General features: G+C 39.7%; 1 pseudogene; it reads right to left on the minus strand.

The window, feature by feature from the left end:
* Positions 1 to 17884: 17884 nt before the first annotated feature.
* LOC120854151 lies at positions 17885 to 18456 on the minus strand (annotated as a pseudogene).
* Between the last annotated feature and the right edge of the window lie 305 nt (positions 18457 to 18761).

Below are 18761 nucleotides of genomic sequence, written 5' to 3' on the forward strand. Positions count from 1 at the left end.
CTCATGCGAAGAGTTGACTCATTTGAAGAGACCATGATGCTGGGAAAGATAGAGAGCAGGAGGAGAAGGGGATGACAGAGGATGAGATGGTTGGATGGTATCACTGACTCAATGGACATGGGTTTGGGTAGACTCCGGGAGTTGGTGATGGATAGGGAGGCCTGGTGTACTGTGGTTCATGGGGTCCCAAAGAGTCAGACACGACTGAACGACTGAACTGAACTGAACGACTATATGTGCTCAGTTGCTCAGTTGTGTCCAACTTTTCGCAAGCCTGTAGACTGTAGCCTTCCAGGCTCCTCTGACCATTGATTTTACAGGCAAGAATCCTGGAATAGATTGCCATTTCCTTCTCCAAGGGATCTTTCCGACCCAAGAATTGAACCCACTTCTGCATCTCCTGCATTGTTAGGCAGATTCTTTATCACTGTACCTTTATCACTGTACCCTTATTGCCATTTCCTTCTCCAATGCATGAAAGTGAAAAGTGAGAGTGAAGTCACTCAGTCGTGTCCGACTCCTAGCGACCCCATGGACTGCAGCCTACCAGGCTCCTCTGTCCGTGGGATTTGCCAAGCAAGAGTACTGGAGTGGGGTGCCATTGCCTTCTCCGTATTAACTATATACTGTATTATTATTTGGGCTTCCCTGTGGCTCAAATTGTAAAGAGTCTGCCTGCAATACTGGAGACTCGGGGTCAATTCCTTGGTTGGGAAGATTCCCTGCAGAAGGAAAGGGCAGCCCACTGCAGTGTTCTTGCCTGGAGAATCCCATGAACAGAGGAGCCTGGTGGGCTATAGTATATGGGATCACAAAAAGCAGAAGAGATTGATTTCCTAGAGTTTACAAAGTGAATCCTTGATTTAGTGAGTCTACTTTAAATTAATACTCTATCAAGGTAGTACACATAGATACATATTATAGTATATTCAAATTGCTGTTGTATACAGCAATTTGGATAAATCTCTAAATCATAATATTAAAGAAGATATATACAAAAATGCATATTATGGTCATATAAGTCAAGATGATGATTTCTTTGGGGGGAAATTGGCAGAGATAGGGTACAGAGGGAATTTCTTGCATCCTGGAAATTTCTATTTATCTGTGTGTTGATTGCATAGTTGTACTATATCCCATGGACAAAAGAGCGAGGAGGGTTACAGTCCACAGACTTGCAAAGAGTTGGACACAACTGAAATGACTTAGCACGCATGCACACATACTCTATATCCATTTTAACGAAAATTCACTGAGGTATGCACTTACATTAGCCTTCCCAGGTGGCACTAGTGGTAAAGAACCCACTTGCCAATGCAGGAGATCTAAGAGATGCAGGTTCGATCCCTGAGTTGGGAAGATCCCTTGGAGAAGGGCATGGCAACCCAATGCAGTATTCTTGCCTCGAGAATCCCATAGATAGAGGAGCCTGGTGGGCTACAGTCCATAGAGTCACACAGAGTCAGACACAAATAAAGCAACTTAGCACACATGTGCACACATACACTTATATCTGTACTCTTGCATAGATATATTGATATGTGTGATAAATTAATAAATATTCACCTTTCAGTTCAGTTCAGTTCAGTTCAGTTGCTCAGTCGTGTCTGACTCTTTGCGACCCCATGAATTGTAGCACGCCAGGACTCCCTGTCCATCACCAACTCCTGGAGTTCACTCAGACTCACATCCACCGAGTCCGTGATGCCATCCAGCCATCTCATCCTCTGTCGTCCCCTTCTCCTCCTGCCCCCAATCCCTCCCAGCATCAGAGTCTTTTCCAATGAGTCAACTGTTGGCATGAGGTGGCCAAAGTACTGGAGCTTCACCTTCAGCATCATTCTTTCCAAAGAAATCCCAGGGCTGATCTCCTTCAGAATGGACTGGTTGGATCTCCTTGCAGTCCAAGGGGCTCTCAAGAGTCTTCTCCAACACCACACTTCAAAAGCATCAATTCTTTGTCTCTCAGCCTTCTTCACAGTCCAACTCTCACATTCATACATGACCACTGGAAAAACCATAGCCTTGACTAGATGGACCTTAGTCGGCAAAGTGATGTCTCTGCTTTTGGATATGCTATCTAGGTTGATCATCACTTTTCTTCCAAGGAGTAAGCATCTTTTAATTTCATGGCTGCAGTCACCATCTGCAGTGATTTTGTAGCCCCTCAAATAAAGTCTGACACTGTTTTCACTGTTTCCGCATCTATTTCCCATGAAGTGATGGGACCGGATGCCATGATCTTCGTTTTCTGAATGTTGAGCTTTAAGCCAACTTTTCCACTCTCCTCTTTCACTTTCATCAAGAGGCTTTTTAGTTCCTCTTCACTTTCTGCCATAAGGGTGGTGTCATCTGCATATCTGAGGTTATTGATATTTCTCCCGGCAATCTTGATTCCAGCTTGTGTTCCTTCCAGTCCAGCGTTTCTCTTGATGCACTCTGCATATAAGTTAAATAAGCAGGGTGACAATATACAGCCTTGACGTACTCCTTTTCCTTTAATAAATATAAATAATCTAGTTTTAAAAACACTCCTTCTAACTTCTGTAAGTTGTCCAGACAGGGAGAATCCACCCCTCTGTGCTCATAACACAGTGCTCATATGTTTTTGAGTTGCTGCTGCAGCTAAGTCACTTCAGTCGTGTCCAACTCTGTGCAACTCCATAGACAGCAGCCCACCAGGCTCCCTCATCCCTGAGATTCTCCAGGCAAGAACACTGGAGTGGATTGCCATTTCCTTCTCCAATGCATGAAAGTGAAAAATGAAAAGTGAAAGTGAAGACGCTCAGTCGTGTCTGACCCTTAGCAACTCCATGGACTGCAGTCCACCAGGCTCCTCCATCCATGGGATTTTCCAGGCAAGAGTACTGAGTGGGTTGCCATTGCCTTCTCCTACTCATATAGCTACCACATTGAAATGTGCAACTGTACTCAGCAGATGAATAATAGTCATTCAATTTTCAAGGAGGGTTCTCGGAAGTGTAAGGCTATAGATCTTTAAGCGGTCATAGTAATCCAGTTTGTAATCAACCTTGATTTCAGAAAAAAGAAATCTTGTAAATCACATTCTCTTCAGCTCTGCATTAGGCTTGCTCTGGTGATCCTAGAGATCGTGAGGTCCAACTCTTTGAGCCCCATAGACTATACAGTCCATGGAATTCTCCAGGCCAGAATACTGGAGTGGGTAGCCTTTCCCTTCTCCAGGGGATCTTCCCAACCCAGGGATCGAACTCAGCATTGGAGATAGATTCTTTACCAGCTTAGCCACAAGGGAAGCCCAAGAATACTGAAGTTGGTAGCCTATCCCTTCTCCAGCAGATCTTTCCAAACCAGGGTGTCCTGCATTGCAGGCAGATTCTTTACCAACTGAGCTATTAGGGAAGCCCTAATCCTAGAGACAGAGATTGGAAAAACAGCCTGTGAGAGTCTTGGGGTGTCTTTCTTCAAGAACCTGAGGCTTATCTGCATGACATCTATTTCCTCAAATCTGCCTGTTTCTTTTTTCTAAGTCCTAGAATCCTGCTACAATTGTCCTCCTTTTTTCCTCATTATTCACTGACTTTACTAAGTAATCAAGATGTATGCTCAGTCAGTTCAGTTCAGTCACTCAGTCATGTCTGACTCTTTACGACCCCATGAATTGCAGCATGCCAGGCCTCCCTGTCCATCACCAACTCCCGGAGTTCACTCAGACTCACGTCCATCGAGTTGGTGATGCCATCCAGCCATCTCATCCTCTGTCGTCCCCTTCTCCTCCTGCCCCCAATCCCTCACAGAATCAGAATCTTTTCCAATGAGTCAACTCTTCATATGAGGTGGCCAAAGTACTGGAGTTTCAGCTTTAGCATCATTCCTTCCAAAGAACACCCAGGGCTGATCTCCTTTAGAATGGACTGGTTGGATCTCTTTGCAGTCCAAGAGATGCTCAAGAGTCTTCTCCAATACCACAGTTCAAAAGCATCAATTCTTCGGTGCTCAGCTTTCTTCACAGTCCAACTCTCGCATCCATACATGACCACTGGAAAAACCATAGCCTTGACTAGATGGACCTTTGTTGGCAAAGTAATGTCTCTGCTTTTCAATATGCTGTCTAGGCTGTGTGCTAGGTATGTGATTAAGACAGGAATCTTGAAGAAAAATTCCTTCTTTTCTTGGTTAAAATTTTAGCAATCTTCCAAATACCTGCTCCTGGTCTTGTCACTCAGAGTAGAACTTCTTCTTTTGAAACTCATAGGTAGCTTATTTCTACTGTTCTTGTTTAAAGAATTATAGGGACCTGCTTGGTGGTCCAGTGATTAAGACAATCTTCCAATGCAGGGGGTGTGGGTTTAATCCTTGGTTGGGGAGCTAAGATCCTACATACCTTGTGGACAAAAAACCAAAATAGAAGCAATATTGTAACAAATTAAATAAAGACTTTAAAAGAATGGTGCATATCAAACAATCTTTAAAAAAAAATAAAGAGTTGTTACAAATTCTGCATGTGAATCCAAATAACTGTATTACCTCTAGTGCAGTGAGGACAACCTCTGCTGAAATATTGTCTACTAGTGCCTGACCTTGGAGAAGGCAATGGCACCCCACTCAGTACTCTTGCCTGGAAAATCCCATGGATGGAGGAGCCTGGTAGGCTGCAGTCCATGGGGTCGTGAAGAGTCAGACACGACCGAGTGACTTCCCCTTCACTTTTCACTTTCATGCATTGGAGAAGGATATGGCAATCCACTCCAGTGTTCTTGCCTGGAGAGTCCCAGGGACGGGGGAGCCTGGTGGGCTGCCGTCTATGGGGTCGCACAGAGTCGGACACGACTGAAGTGAGTCAGTAGTAGTAGTAGTAGTAGTAGTAGTAGTAGTAGTGCCTGACCTTGCAGACTTTTCATAGTTGACAACATTTTCATTTTTCTTTGATGGTTTCCATCTTTCTCGTATAATAAGAACTTATTTGGCTTACAAACAAATTCGTATTCTCCTCTTTGCACAATATTTCTTCAGTTTCAGTAAAAAACAACCCTTATTATTTTCAAATTTTATAGCAGTAGCCAAAGTCTTCAGCCTCAGCCAGCAAGGTAGTGCAATGGCTTTAAATTCATTTAGACATTTTAATAATGACCATTATCTTCCAACCAAGAAAAGTCCTACTGCTTCAGAAATTGGGTTTCCATGCAGATTGTGTTAAAAATGTTGTTTAGTCTGCAATATGGCAGAGAATTTGTCTTGGCTCCCTCTGTTCAGTGAAAACAAATAAACAAAGAAAACAACCACGATGCAGAATGCTTTTTATTTTCTGATTGAATAAACAAATTTTCCCTCCAAATCACAACTCTGGTCTTGTCAACTTGCATGCCTTTCAACAGTAAATTTCAATATCATGTTTGTAGTTAATTTTTACTTTTGACTCATCTCTCGGGAGATGATTTTAATTCTAGATAAACTCTGCTTTCATTTTGAGAACAGAGTTTTCAATGAGTCAGAAATAAATCCAACACAATTTCTAGTCCTCTCCAGTCTTCTCAGGAAATAGCTACTATCTGTCCAGTTACTCAAGTCAGAAATCAGTGTCATATTCTTATTGGTTCTACACTCACTCCATCATGATTAGTGAAATCTGATGATTCACTTTTGAATAGCTTTTAAATTCATATCCATATCCACATTTACAAGATCACTAACCTATTCCTAGTCACTATTGCCTCTCACCATTACTAATACAATAGTCTCCAATGAGTCCATCCACATATCTGCTTCTATTCTGAGCAGTTTCTGTTTGAAGAAAAATCCCTTCACATTGGAAAACTGATTATACCAATCCGTTTCTCCTAAAGTCAAGACCAAAATCATTATTAAGACCCTCATGACCCTGCATGGTCTGACATCTATCTACCCCTTCAGTCACCTTTCACTCCAAGCACCATCTCACTGAAAGCACTTCAGCCACATTTCTTCCTTTTGTTCCCAGAAAAGTCTATACTACTTCACCTAATCATTCTTCAGATTCCAGCTTTGTTGACCATCCTGTGTATATTAAATTATCAAACTCCTCTACTTTTTCAGTTGTAGCTGTTCACTTCAGTTCAGCTGCTCAGTTGTGTCTGACTCTTTGTGACCCCATGGAGTGCAGCACGATAGGCTTCCCTGTCCATCACCAACTCCTGGAACTTGCTCAAACTCATGTCCATCAAATCGGTGATGCCATCCAACCATCTCATCCTCTGTCGTCCCCTTCTCGTCTTGCATCAGGATCTTTTCAAATGAGTCAGCTCTTCACATCAGGTGGCCAAAGTATTGGAGCTTCAGTTCAGCATCAGTCCTTCTAGTGAATATTCAGGACTGATTTCCTTTATGATGGACAGGTTGGATCTCCTTGCAGTCCAAGAGATGCTCAAGAGTCTTCTCCAACACCACAGTTCAAAAGCATCAATTCTTTGGTGTTCAGCTTTCTTTATAGTCCAACTCTAACATCCATACATGACGACTGGAAAAATCACAGCTTTGACAAGACGAATCTTTGCTGACAAAGTAATATCTCTGTTTTTTAATATGCTGTCTAGGTTGGTCATAGCTTTTTTCCCCCCAGGTGCAAGCGTCTTTCAATTTCATGGCTACAGTCACTGTCTGCAGTGATTTTTGTAGCGATCAGAACATTGATAATTTAACATCTATATGACTGATTATTTAATAGCATTTGTCATCTTTCTTCTACAAAAGCTAAATGCAGACAGAAACCCAGTTTGCTTTTTCTCTCAGGTCTGTCATGTGTATCTAGCACAGGATATAGACACATAGTGTTAGCTCATCAATCATTTGTTGAATGAATGAATGAAAAAATGATCTGGAAACCTTAAATAAAAGCAGTTTTAGTCTCACAATATTTCCTTAAAAATTCTTAAGTCTCAGTATCTTACTAAGGCATGTTCTTAAAAATCATTTTTATTTTTTTTCACTTTCCATGTTTCTTATACCTCTTGGTTATCTGTTTCTTTTCTCTTTCCTCCCTTCATTCCCAAGAGAAATCCTGTGATTTAATTAACACAAATCCCACTATCCTCTTCTTCTCCAGCTTTCTCTTTTACTCACTATTAGGATAAGTATGGGGATCTTTGGTTAGTAGATAGTTCTTAAAGAAATAAGTGAGGACTGGGAAATAATAACAGTTAACATCTGTCGAGGGCTTCTTAATGTATCAGGTGCTGACTTCAGTACTTTCCATGGATTGGCTCACTTAAACTTCAGAAACACCATTATGTAACGTCTAAGCAATTCTCATTTTATTTAGGAAAGATATGAAGCACGAAGGAGTTCGTAATCTGTCAAGACCAGAGGAATGATAAATGGTTGAGCCCTGTCTAAACTTAGACATTTTGGAGTCCTGTCTATCACCAAGCAGTATGCTGCCGTCTCCCAAAGGTAACAAAATAATTCTCAGTGGTGGTGAGTCTGGAAAGGGCTGTAAAAAACCCATGTATTTTATACTGTTTTGTGCTTGTCACACACACATATGCCCACCCAGTATCTAGCATAAGCTTTAGGATATGGCCAATAAAACATCAGTAGAATGAACTAATGGAATGAAAGAATTGATTATCCAGTATACTAGTCTATCAAGTGGTATGACTTAAGGTGTGGAAGTAACAAAAGGATAGGTAAGCAGCATGTGTTAAGAAGAATAATCTGTAGGGAAAATTGCAGGGGACAGTCTTGAAAAACTCCAGGAACTAGACACTTACAATAAATTACATATGAAGCAGTAAGGTAGATGCTTTTAACAAATTTCTTGAGTGTGAAGTACTTTTTCTTTTTCTCTTTCCACCACATATCTGTAGAAGGACAGATAAGGCAAATAATGAGAAAGGGAAAGCAATTCACATCTATAAATTTTTAAAATACATTATGGTCCAGAATAAAAAAAAAAAAATTCTCTCCAAAACCAGACCAGCTTATGCCTCAGCAGAATTTATTTCTCATTTAATATCTCATAGGAGAAGGCAATGGCACCCCACTCCAGTACTCTTGGCTGGAAAATCCCATGGACGGAGGAGCCTGGTGGGCTGCAGTCCATGGGGTCACCAAGAGTCGGACACGACTGAGAGACTTCACTTTCACTTTTCACTTTCATACATTGGAGAAGGAAATGGCAGCCCACTCCAGTGTTCTTGCCTGGAGAATCCCAGGGACGGGGGAGCCTGGTGGGCTGCCGTCTATGGGGTCGCACAGAGTCGGACACGACTGAAGTGACTTAGCAGTAGCAGTAGGGATTAAATTAACCTCTTTCATTGTAGTTTTAGTGATAAGGAAGGAATGCAAACTGTTTCCTAAAGGGCCTTTTCCTTTTACCATCTCTATTACCATTTTTCTCTTCCCAAACCACATTAGATTTAGCCTCAGGGTTCTAAATGTTACTATAGTAGACAGAACTCTGTCTTCCTCCTCTTTTGCCAAAGATGTGCACATCCCAATGCTCAGAATGTTAATGTTACTTTACCTGACATAAGAGACTTTGCAAATGTGGTTAAGGATCTTGTGATAAGGGAGAGTATCCTGGATTATCTGGATGGGTGCAGTATACTCATAGGGATTCTTACAAGAGAGAGGCAGGGATGTCAGAGTCAGCGATAGTTTTGGAAGATAGAAGAGGGACCATGAACCAAAAAGTGCAGGAGGCTTCTAGAAGCTGGAAAAGGCAAGGAAACAGATTCCTTTCTAGAGCCTCCAGAAAATGTGCAGCTCCTATGACACTTGGATTTTAAGATTTCTGACCCCCCCATAATGTAACAGTCACCCTAAGCCACTACGTTTGTGACAATTTGCTACAGCAGTGATAGGAACGTAATATCCCTATAGTATGTCCATAATTTTTTTTTAAGGTTGGCAAAGGAGCAAAGCACTAATATTGATTCACCTCAAAGAGTCAATTATTTTGCTATCGCTGAGGACAGAGACAAAGTAATTCTTGCAGCATTGTAAAGTTAAGGTCATTCAGTTTTGTTTTGTTTTCAGAGATGCTCTAAGTGCCTTCAATAAAGTATCTTAGTTTTTCAAAACTAAGTTACCTCTGGAAGAGTAAAAGATTGATAGAGGGAGAAGGGAGAAGGCAATGTATATGTAAAAATATGTAGACATTGATTTATATATGTGCTTAATCTATAAAGTACCAATTTTTATTCCATTGTTTAAGGTTATCAGAGGGAAAAAACCAATAGCTCCTGAGAGTTAATCACATAAATCCAAGCATATATATATCATTTTGATATATAAACTTGACTATATAAAAAGCATTCCAGAATTATATTGTTCAAAAAAAGTTTTCTAACAAGTTAGAAGCAATGTTTATATTTTACTCTGGGTTAATTACTCCATTTATCCATATCCTAAACCATAATTTACATTTAAAATAGTATATTTGAATACAATACAAATATTCTAGACAAATATTTGTACAATTTGTACAGTACAAATATTCTGTACAATTTTATACACATTGACTGTACACTATAGTTCAGTCTTTCATTAATTTACTCATAACCTGAAACTCAATTTCTCTATTGTATCCAACTAGTACGTTTATCTTTTTCCATTTATTGTCTATCTATGCTATGTACCTATTGGTCAGAAGCTTTCCAAGGCTGACTAAATTTATATTTAAATAACAGTAGAGAGAATTCATACCTTGGTATAATCTTATACTTAAATATAACAGACTGGGAAGAAAACCTGTATTATTACTGATGCTATGTAGATAAACCAGGAATAATTCCAAATTAGCTTGTGACTGTGCCTCTTAAATGATGTGTGATTAACAAGTTTTAGTCTTCAAAGTAATTTAAGAAAAAAATACCTTCTACTTGCCAGACATCCCTCTCCCCTCTATTGCACTTCTTACTCAGGGAGAATTTTCACAACCCAAACAGAGTTTTGCTTTCCCAGTACTGTGAAGTGTAAACTGACAGGCTGCAATCTCACTAGATGATGCCAGGAGAATCTGTTATGTCTGTCTGATTGCATGAAAACATAGTCCTGGTGAGTCTCTCAAGTCATAGGCTTAGATAATACTTCTAGAATCTAGACTCTAAAAGAAGAAAACATATGACATTTAAAATGTCATAGACAAATGAGCTTTTTCCCTCATCTCAGTAACTTATTGGCCTTGCCACCCATTTTTTAAATTAAAGACTACTTTTTTTTGGTCTGAATTAAATTCTTCTTACATTAAGGATGAACATTAAAACTCCATGAAAACAGAAAATTGGTGGTTACCCTTCCTTTTACTTACTTGTCCTTATATCAATCTTCTCTTTGCAGTTAAACTTCATCAGGTCAAACAGTTCATTTAAGTGGTGGTGACCACTGACCCTTGTAATTCATTCCATAGTCTTTTGCAATTTCACACTGTTTCATTAGGTTCAGTTATAGCCTGTTTCATGATCAGACTGCAATTTGTTCATTTTCTACTTAGCTTCATTATAGGCAATCATTTAAGAAACTCAAAGAGTTGTCAAATGGAAAGAGATTCAGCAGCCTTTAGAGTTACTGTGCCTTTGGGTATATTTTGGGTAAATAACACTCCAGAAACAGTCTGGACTTGTTCTTAAACAACCTCAGATGTGTACTGTAATTTCTATGGTTTCTATTGTCAAGAGTTTGAGGTAGCCTAATTAATCGCTCTTCCCATCTTTCAGAACTTAACCAGTTTGTCAGACAAGGAGCCAGAATAGGCTCAGAATTTTTATTAAATTTATTAAAATAGGCTCAGAATTTTTCCAGTAAAGCTGGATTGAAGAGTATAGCAGAGTCTATCTTTATTTTGATCTTAGAATTTGAGATCTTCAAGTCCCTGATCTGTCTCATCACAGCTAGATATTCTGGACCTGAAAGAAGCCCTGCTTCTTCAGCTTACTCCATGGAATTTACAAGTGCAAGCATTAGCTTTGCCTGCACATAGGTCTCTCCAAAAAGTGAAAGAATTGGGTTCATGCTGCTTAAATCATAATGGTTGAGTCCTAACCCCATAATTATTTGATTCAGAAAAGTACAGACTTTAATCGGAATGATCATTTCTTCTATCATGGGAAGAACTCAAAGCTGAAATAAGGTGGAAAGAAAGATGAAACAAAGTGCTCCTTCCTAGGAAGTGGAGTGAAATTCCTTTGTAGAAGAATGAACATTGAGAGATAGTTCCCTGTACCCAGAATACCCTAACTTGTCAGGTATATGACAGTCTGAATTCCAAGTATTTCTATTAAGCTATTATGGAGTTTCAGCTGAGCGCTGAAGAATTGATGTTTTTGTACTGTGGTCTGAGGAAAGACTCTTGAAATTCCCTTGGAAAGAAAGGAGATCAAAGCAGTCAATCCTAAAAGAAATTCACTCTGAATATTCATTGGAAGGACTGGTGCTGAAGCTGAAGCTCCAATACTTTGGCAACTTGATGTGAAGAGCCGACTCATTGGTAAAGACTCTGTTGCTGGGCAAGAGGAGAAGAGGGTGACAGAGGATGAGATGATTGGATGGCATCACTGACTCTATGTATATGAATCAGAGCAAACTCAGGGAAATAGTGAAGGACAGGAAAGCCTGGTGTGCTGCAGTTCATTGCCGGGAGCCAGCATGAGGAATCCTGCCCATGGCAAAGGTCTTGAGGAAGGGGGCCTGACAAAAGGCAAAGGCTGAGATCAGGCCTCAGGGGTACTCCTGGATTTTTCCTGAGCATCTACCCCCAAAACCAGAGTCTGCCTGCTTTATTGTACCGTGCTTTCCACTCTTCTGACACAATAGGGGGCTATTCCCACCACCTTTCTCTGGAAAAAGTTAACTTAGAGCTCCAGTTAACAGTCTCCTGCATACAAAAGGAGTGTTTCAGCTCAAACCCCTCTGATGGCTCTCTAACTTGCCTTCCAGGGACTTTTACAACTAAGCATGTGATTGTTTACAGCCCCCCAACTGTGAGAGGCATGGGAAACCTAAAACATAAAGCCTTTCAAAGAGTTAAAGAGTTATTAGAGTAGTGCTGGTGTAAGATTTCACTGTTGAGCCAATACTTGTTGCTAAGTTCCCATATCTCTTATCCACTGTGCACCTGGGAGTACATTTGTTAACATAGTTAGAATGTAAGAAAAGTATAGCCTTGAAACTAACTACATCAGACCCTTGAGCTAACTGGTTCTTTCTTTGTTGTAACTTACTGCACCTTTGTTCGTGAAAATGTAACTTTGTTTGATACTTTCTGAGGCTGACATAGATTAGGAATATAAAGAAAAAACACTTCAAGGGAAAATAAGTTTTCTGGTTGAACAGCCTTTATCAAAAGAGGGTCTTAAAATGTTCACAGGCCTCTAAGGCCAGAAGATAATGTACACAACATCATTTGTGGGAAAAGTATAAAAGTCCTTTTGAAAATAAAGCTATTGGGCCTCGTTCACCGAAGCAGCTTGGTCTCCCCGTGTCTTCTTTACTCTATTTTCTGGCTGAATTCCCATTTGGGGCGTGGAGGCTTGTCATGTCTACTTACTTGCCCTGGCTTCTAAGACCCACGTGAGAGGGAGCCCAAAGCGGGGCACCCTCCGTTATTCAAGTAGGCACTGGTGGCCTAACGTATATGGTGCAAACATCTTGTCTCGAGGTTTTATTAGTTCTCCATGTAAACCAAGTTATTCAGCATCTTTTCTCCACTAATTTTCCTACTACACTATTCTTTCCTAATCTAATCTTATATTTCTAATTAAATAAATCTCTCCTAGCCAACTCCGTCCACCCTTCGAATTCCCTGGATCCACCGGGGCTGGACCCCGGCAGGTTATGGGAGTCACAAAGAGTCAAACATGAGTTCAGACATGACTTAGTGGCTGAATAATAGCACTAAGTTATAACTTGGACTCCGCAAGTTCAGTTCAGTTCAATTCAGTTGCTCAGTCGTGTCCGACTCTTTGCGACCCCATGAATCGCAGCACGCCAGGCCTTCCTGTCCATCACCAACTCCCGGAGTTCACTCAGACTCACGTCCATTGAGTCAGTGATGCCATCCAGCTGGCTCATCCTCTGTCGTCCCTTTCTCCTCCTGGCCCCAATCCCTCCCAGCATCAGAGTCTTTTCCAATGAGTCAACTCTTCACATGAGGTGGCCAAAGTACTGGAGTTTCAGCTTTAGCATCATTCCCTCCAAAGAAATCCCAGGGCTGATCTCCTTCAGAATGGACTGGTTGGATCTGCTTGCAGTCCAAGGGACTCTCAAGAGTCTTCTCCAACACCACACTTCAAAAGCATCAATTCTTTGGCACTCAGCTTTCTTCACAGTCCAACTTTCACATCCATACATGACTACTGGAAAAACCATAGCCTTGACTAGATGGACGTTAGTCAGCAAAGTAATGGCTCTGTTTTTGAATATACTATCTAGGTTGGTCATCACTTTTCTTCCAAGGAGTAAGCATCTTTTAATTTCATGGCTGCAGTCACCATCTGCAGTGATTTTGGAGCCCCCCCAAATAAAGTCTGACACTGTTTTCACTGTTTCCTCATCTATTTCCCATGAAGGGATGGGACTGGATGCCATGATCTTCGTTTTCTGAATGTTGAGCTTTAAGCCAACTTTTCCACTCTCCTCTTTCACTTTCATCAAGAGGCTTTTTAGTTCCTCTTCACTTTCTGCCATAAGGGGGGTGTCATCTGCATATCTGAGGTGATTGATATTTCTCCCGGCAATCTGGATTCCAGCTTGTGTTTCTTCCAGTCCAGCGTTTCTCATGATGTACTCTGCATAGAAGTTAAATAAACAGGGTGACGATGTACAGCCTTGATGTACTCCTTTTCCTCTTTGGAACCAGTCTGTTGTTCCATGTCCAGTTCTAACTGTTGCTTCCTGACCTGCATACAGATTTCTCAAGAGGCAGGTCAGGTATTCCCATTTCTCTCAGAATTATCCACAGTTTATTGTGATCCACACAGTCAAAGGCTTTGGCATAGTCAATCAAGCAGAAATAGATGTTTTTCTGGAAATCTCTTGCTTTTTCCATGATCCAGTGGATGTTGGCAATTTGAACTCTGGTTCCTCTGCCTTTTCTAAAACCAGCTTGAACATCAGGGAGTTCATGGTTCATGTATTGCTGAAGCCTGGCTTGGAGAATTTTGAGCATTACTTTAGTAGCACGTGAGATGAGTGCAATTGTGCGGTAGTTTGAGCATTCTTTGGCATTGCCTTTCTTTGGGATTAGAAGGAAAACTGACCTTTGCCAGTCCTGTGGCCACTGCTGAGTTTTCCAAATTTACTGACATATTGAGTGCAGCACTTTCACAGCATCATCTTTCAGGATATGAAATAGCTCAACTGGAATTCCATCACCTCCACGAGCTTTGTTTGTAGTGATGCTTTCTAAGGCCCACTTGACTTCATATTCCAGGATGTCTGGCTCTAGATGAGTGATCACACCATCGTGATTATGGTGATCATACCATTGTGAAGATCTTTTTTGTACAGTTCTTCTGTGCATTCTTGCCACCTCTTCTTAATATCTTCTGCTTCTGTTAGGTCCATACAATTTCTGTCCTTTATCAAGCCCATCTTTGCATGAAATGTTCCCTTGGTATCTCTGATTTTCTTGAAGAGATCTCTAGTCTTTTCCATTCTGTTGTTTTCCTCTATTTCTTTGCATTGATCGCTGAAGAAGGCTTTCTTATTTCTTCTTGCTATTCTTTGCAAAGATTACCTTAAATCCCAAACTGCTACCTTTCAATTAGAACACTGAATAAATGTTAAGTGTCTAAACTCTTGCTTTTTCATCTGCCATAGGACAATGATAATAGTACCTACTTCACAAGGTTGATGTAGATATTGAGAAATTACATGTAAAACACTATGTAAAGTGCCTGGCCTATGGAAAGGTCCTTCCAGAATGATAACTATTATGGTAATTGTGATTATATTATCACTATTATATCCTCAAATGAATTTCTTTTTGAACTGAACTTGCTTATATATTCACATGCATATTAATTGTGGGTACACACTTATCAAAATCAGAATTTAACTAAACCCAGGATCAGCAAACACAGCCCATTGACCAAATTCAGCCCATACCCCTCTTCTTTTTCTTTTTCTTATAAGCAAATTTATATTGGAACATAGACCTATTTATTCATTTTTATATTGATTATGGCTGCTTTGGAATAATAGTGGCAGGGTTGAGTGGTTGAGACAGATATGAGACTGTGAGACTGAACACCAACTTTTAACCTGGATTCAGTCCCTGGGTTGGGAAGATTCCCTGGAGGAGGGCATGGCAACCCACTCCAATATTCTTGCCTAAAGAATCCCCATGGACAGAGGAGCCTGGTGGACTACAGTCTCTGGGATCTCAAAGAATCAGACATGACTGAGCGACTAAGCACAGCACAGCACACGTGAAACATCCAGATGGGCCCAACCTGGTAGTAAGAAACACTTTGGCAATTAAAAATTAGAGCATCAATACATTTTGAAAAAGGTAATGGTTAAAAACATGAAAATGCCTCGGATTTGGGTTTGCGAGGCAGTCAAGACTGAAAACTTTGCTGGGATAACTTTGAAATAATATTGCTTTTGGCTCCTCCAACCAGACACAAATAGGCATGTTTTTGTTTTATATTATTGTTTCTTAATAAAGCAAATCAGTCCTTTTCACCTTTACTAGTTCTCTTCTCTATTTGGGATTGTCATTCTTTTTCTAATACTTTAAGGTACATACCAACTCCTCTATTTTTCATCTTTTTTTATTAATAACAATTGTGAGGATATTGTGACGGTACAATTTTTCCTCAATCCTGCTTTCTTCTATAACCCCTACGTTCAGTTATAAAATATCATCCTTTTCACTGATTTTTAGTTTTTAATTTTATTTTTCTGTTTCCATAGGTTCAAGAGTTGGGTATGCTTAACACCCAAATAATTATGATAAACTTAAAATTCTTTCTAGTTTATATTATGAGAATGTGATAATAAATATTTCACTTTTTGGATGTTCGTTTTGGCTAAGTGCATGATTTTTAAAAATTTCCATTGATATATAGTAAAGATTATTCTCTATTTGGTGATGTTAAGCCCCTTTCCATATATAGCCATAGTTATGTAATCAGCTATACCAGTTGCATCATAGCAACTGTATAGTTTTACCTTTTTTGTGTGTACTATCTCAGTCCAATTTCAAAATGAGTATATTGAAATCTTCCAAAAAAAAAAAAAAAAAGAAATCTTCCACTTGTACTAAAAGAAAGGGGAAAAAAACGGCACAATATGACCTCATTCAGCATATGTAAATTTATCCTTAGATATGTGTAAAATTTCTCATTCCCAGGTGTTACTGCCATTCTGCCTGCCATCACCATCCATTCTTATTTCTACCAGATCAGGGTTTCTACTTCCTAGTTTTTAAAGTTGATATATGAAAGAGAACATCTATTGATTGGCCCTGTAAGTATTTGATGAATTCCTTAGATCTAGTAGTAGCTTCTTTAGCATGGTTGTTTTTCAGGATAGTAACAAAGAAGCACAAAGCAACGTCTCTTTGACTGTACCTGCTTTGAGTCAGTGCCCAACCTCATGCTAGCTGCCTCATCTTTGAGTTATGAGATGTTCGTTTATCTCTAAGAAGTGATTCCATGTAGTGGACACTAGATGGGGCTAAAACCTCACTTAATGCTTCTATGGCACACTGATTTGGGTTTTGTCCAAAATAAACTCTGATTTAGGCTGTTTCTTACTGAGCCACTTTCTTGATTCTCATATACAGACCACAGTCCAGAGCATTTGCCTTTTTTGCACACAGTCTTCAATGTTTCTGTAAAAAATTAGGAAGAAGAAAGAGATGCAAGGCATTTCAATGTGTTGACTGTTGACTGCATGACACTTTGTTCTACATAAAATACAAGATTAGAAATTTAAAAAAGACTGTGTACCTATAGAAAAAAACAACCTTAAAGGAAATACAATTTTTATGAAGCACTAGTCCAATAGCCCGCTTCTCAATGTTTCTCAGAAGATAAAATGGAGACCAGAACAACTGTTCTGTCCAGACTGGTTGTAAACCGAGGCAAAATAAATCTGACACTTCAAAATCAATCACACAAAATAACATGGAAGAAACCAACCCTTTAAAATTCAATTTAAGTATCTAACTAAATGGAAAGTCCAAGTGTTTTGAGAAACACAACAGGTTTTATATTGACGAAATGAAGTTGGTTATTTTTTCTAAGCTGCTTTTTTATAGTAGGCTAATCTAATTGTTCTCTGAGGGAAGAAGTTAGGAGCTACAACAGTTGTAAAAAAAAAATAACTTGACTAGCCCCTAATGTTGTAATCTAGTAATTTATATGTTTGAATTGAAGTTTTTGTAGGTTTAGATGTTTAGTTCAAAATAATATTTAAAATATGGACAGTGAGGTATAGTCTAACCAATAAAAGCAAAACTAGGGAGTGATTGAATGCACCTTCCACGTGTAAATGAGTGTCTAAGACTTACAGACAAAGCCCTCATCCACCTAGAACATTCACTCCAGAAATACAGAAGCTGTATCCAATGAGCTGAGATTAAAGTCTTAAACATATTACTGCTCACTTACCTCTGTATATGGCAACTGGCAGGACTGCATATTCATATAAGAAATCTTAGAATTATCTTTGTACAATACTAAATTTTACAAGTTTATCTGAAACCCACTTATCTTTTCTATTATGGCTCCTTCCAGGAAAACTGATACTCTCCTTCAGTAGTCTCAAGAATATTTTCAACATAATCATTTAAGAAAAAAGGATTGCTTTGAGCATTAAAAATGCATACATTGTTCTGTCCTATTTATGAAATGGTGTTTGAAGTATTTGATTCTTGGTTGAAGGTAAGATAGCCACACAGGTTTGAAGGGAGTTGTTATCTACAGAAGTCTTTTTGTAAATCACTCTTCTGAAAGATAACTTCTCCTTTGGAGGATTATCTAAACTTTCAAGAAACTGTTCAGAAACTTTTGCATAAAGAGCTAGACTGGTTGTCTTATAATCTCTGATTCTATGCTTGGTATCAGATTCAGCTTACTTCTCTTTTTCCTCTTCACTAGTGGAAATAGTATCCAATTCATGGCAGATGGAGCTTATGGTGGAAACTGTAAATTGATCTACTGTCTGTAAATCAATAAGCACACTGCAATATGTATTAGGATGAACACTTAAAAGGGCTCTTTAGTCAATGATTGATTCCTTTGCTAACATGATATCCCACTGTGGCAAACAGTACTGGGGCGTCTCTCACTCCAGCCGGAGTCCACATCTGTCATTTTCAATGTTATTCTGGCATCTACCGGCTACCTTCTTCAAATGCTCCCAAGCCTCAAGTGAACTGTGACTTTGGAAGCTCTGTCGAAGTTCATCATGAACTGTTTCAGAAACAAGGGCTAAATCTTATTCTAGCTTTCTTGTTTTCAAGAATATTTGATCAACCAAGCCATATCAAATCAATGTATTTTTAAAAGTTATGTTTATTGGCACCTCACTCCAGTTCTTTTGCCTGGAAAATCCCATGGGCGGAGGAGTCTGGTAGGCTGCAGTCCATGGGGTCTGAGCGACTTCACTTTCACTTTTCACTTTCATGCATTGGAGAAGGAAATGGCAACCCACTCCAGTGTTCTTGCCTGGAGAATCCCAGGGACGGAGGAGGCTGGTGGGCTGCCGTCTATGGGGTCGCACAGAGGCGGACACAACTGAAGTGACTTAGCATAGCATAGATTTTCTGATAAAACAGTGCTTTCTTTAGT

The sequence above is a fragment of the Oryx dammah genome, unplaced genomic scaffold, assembly GCF_014754425.2.
Source record: "Oryx dammah isolate SB20612 unplaced genomic scaffold, SCBI_Odam_1.1 HiC_scaffold_27, whole genome shotgun sequence".
Classification (NCBI taxonomy): Eukaryota; Metazoa; Chordata; class Mammalia; order Artiodactyla; family Bovidae; genus Oryx; species Oryx dammah.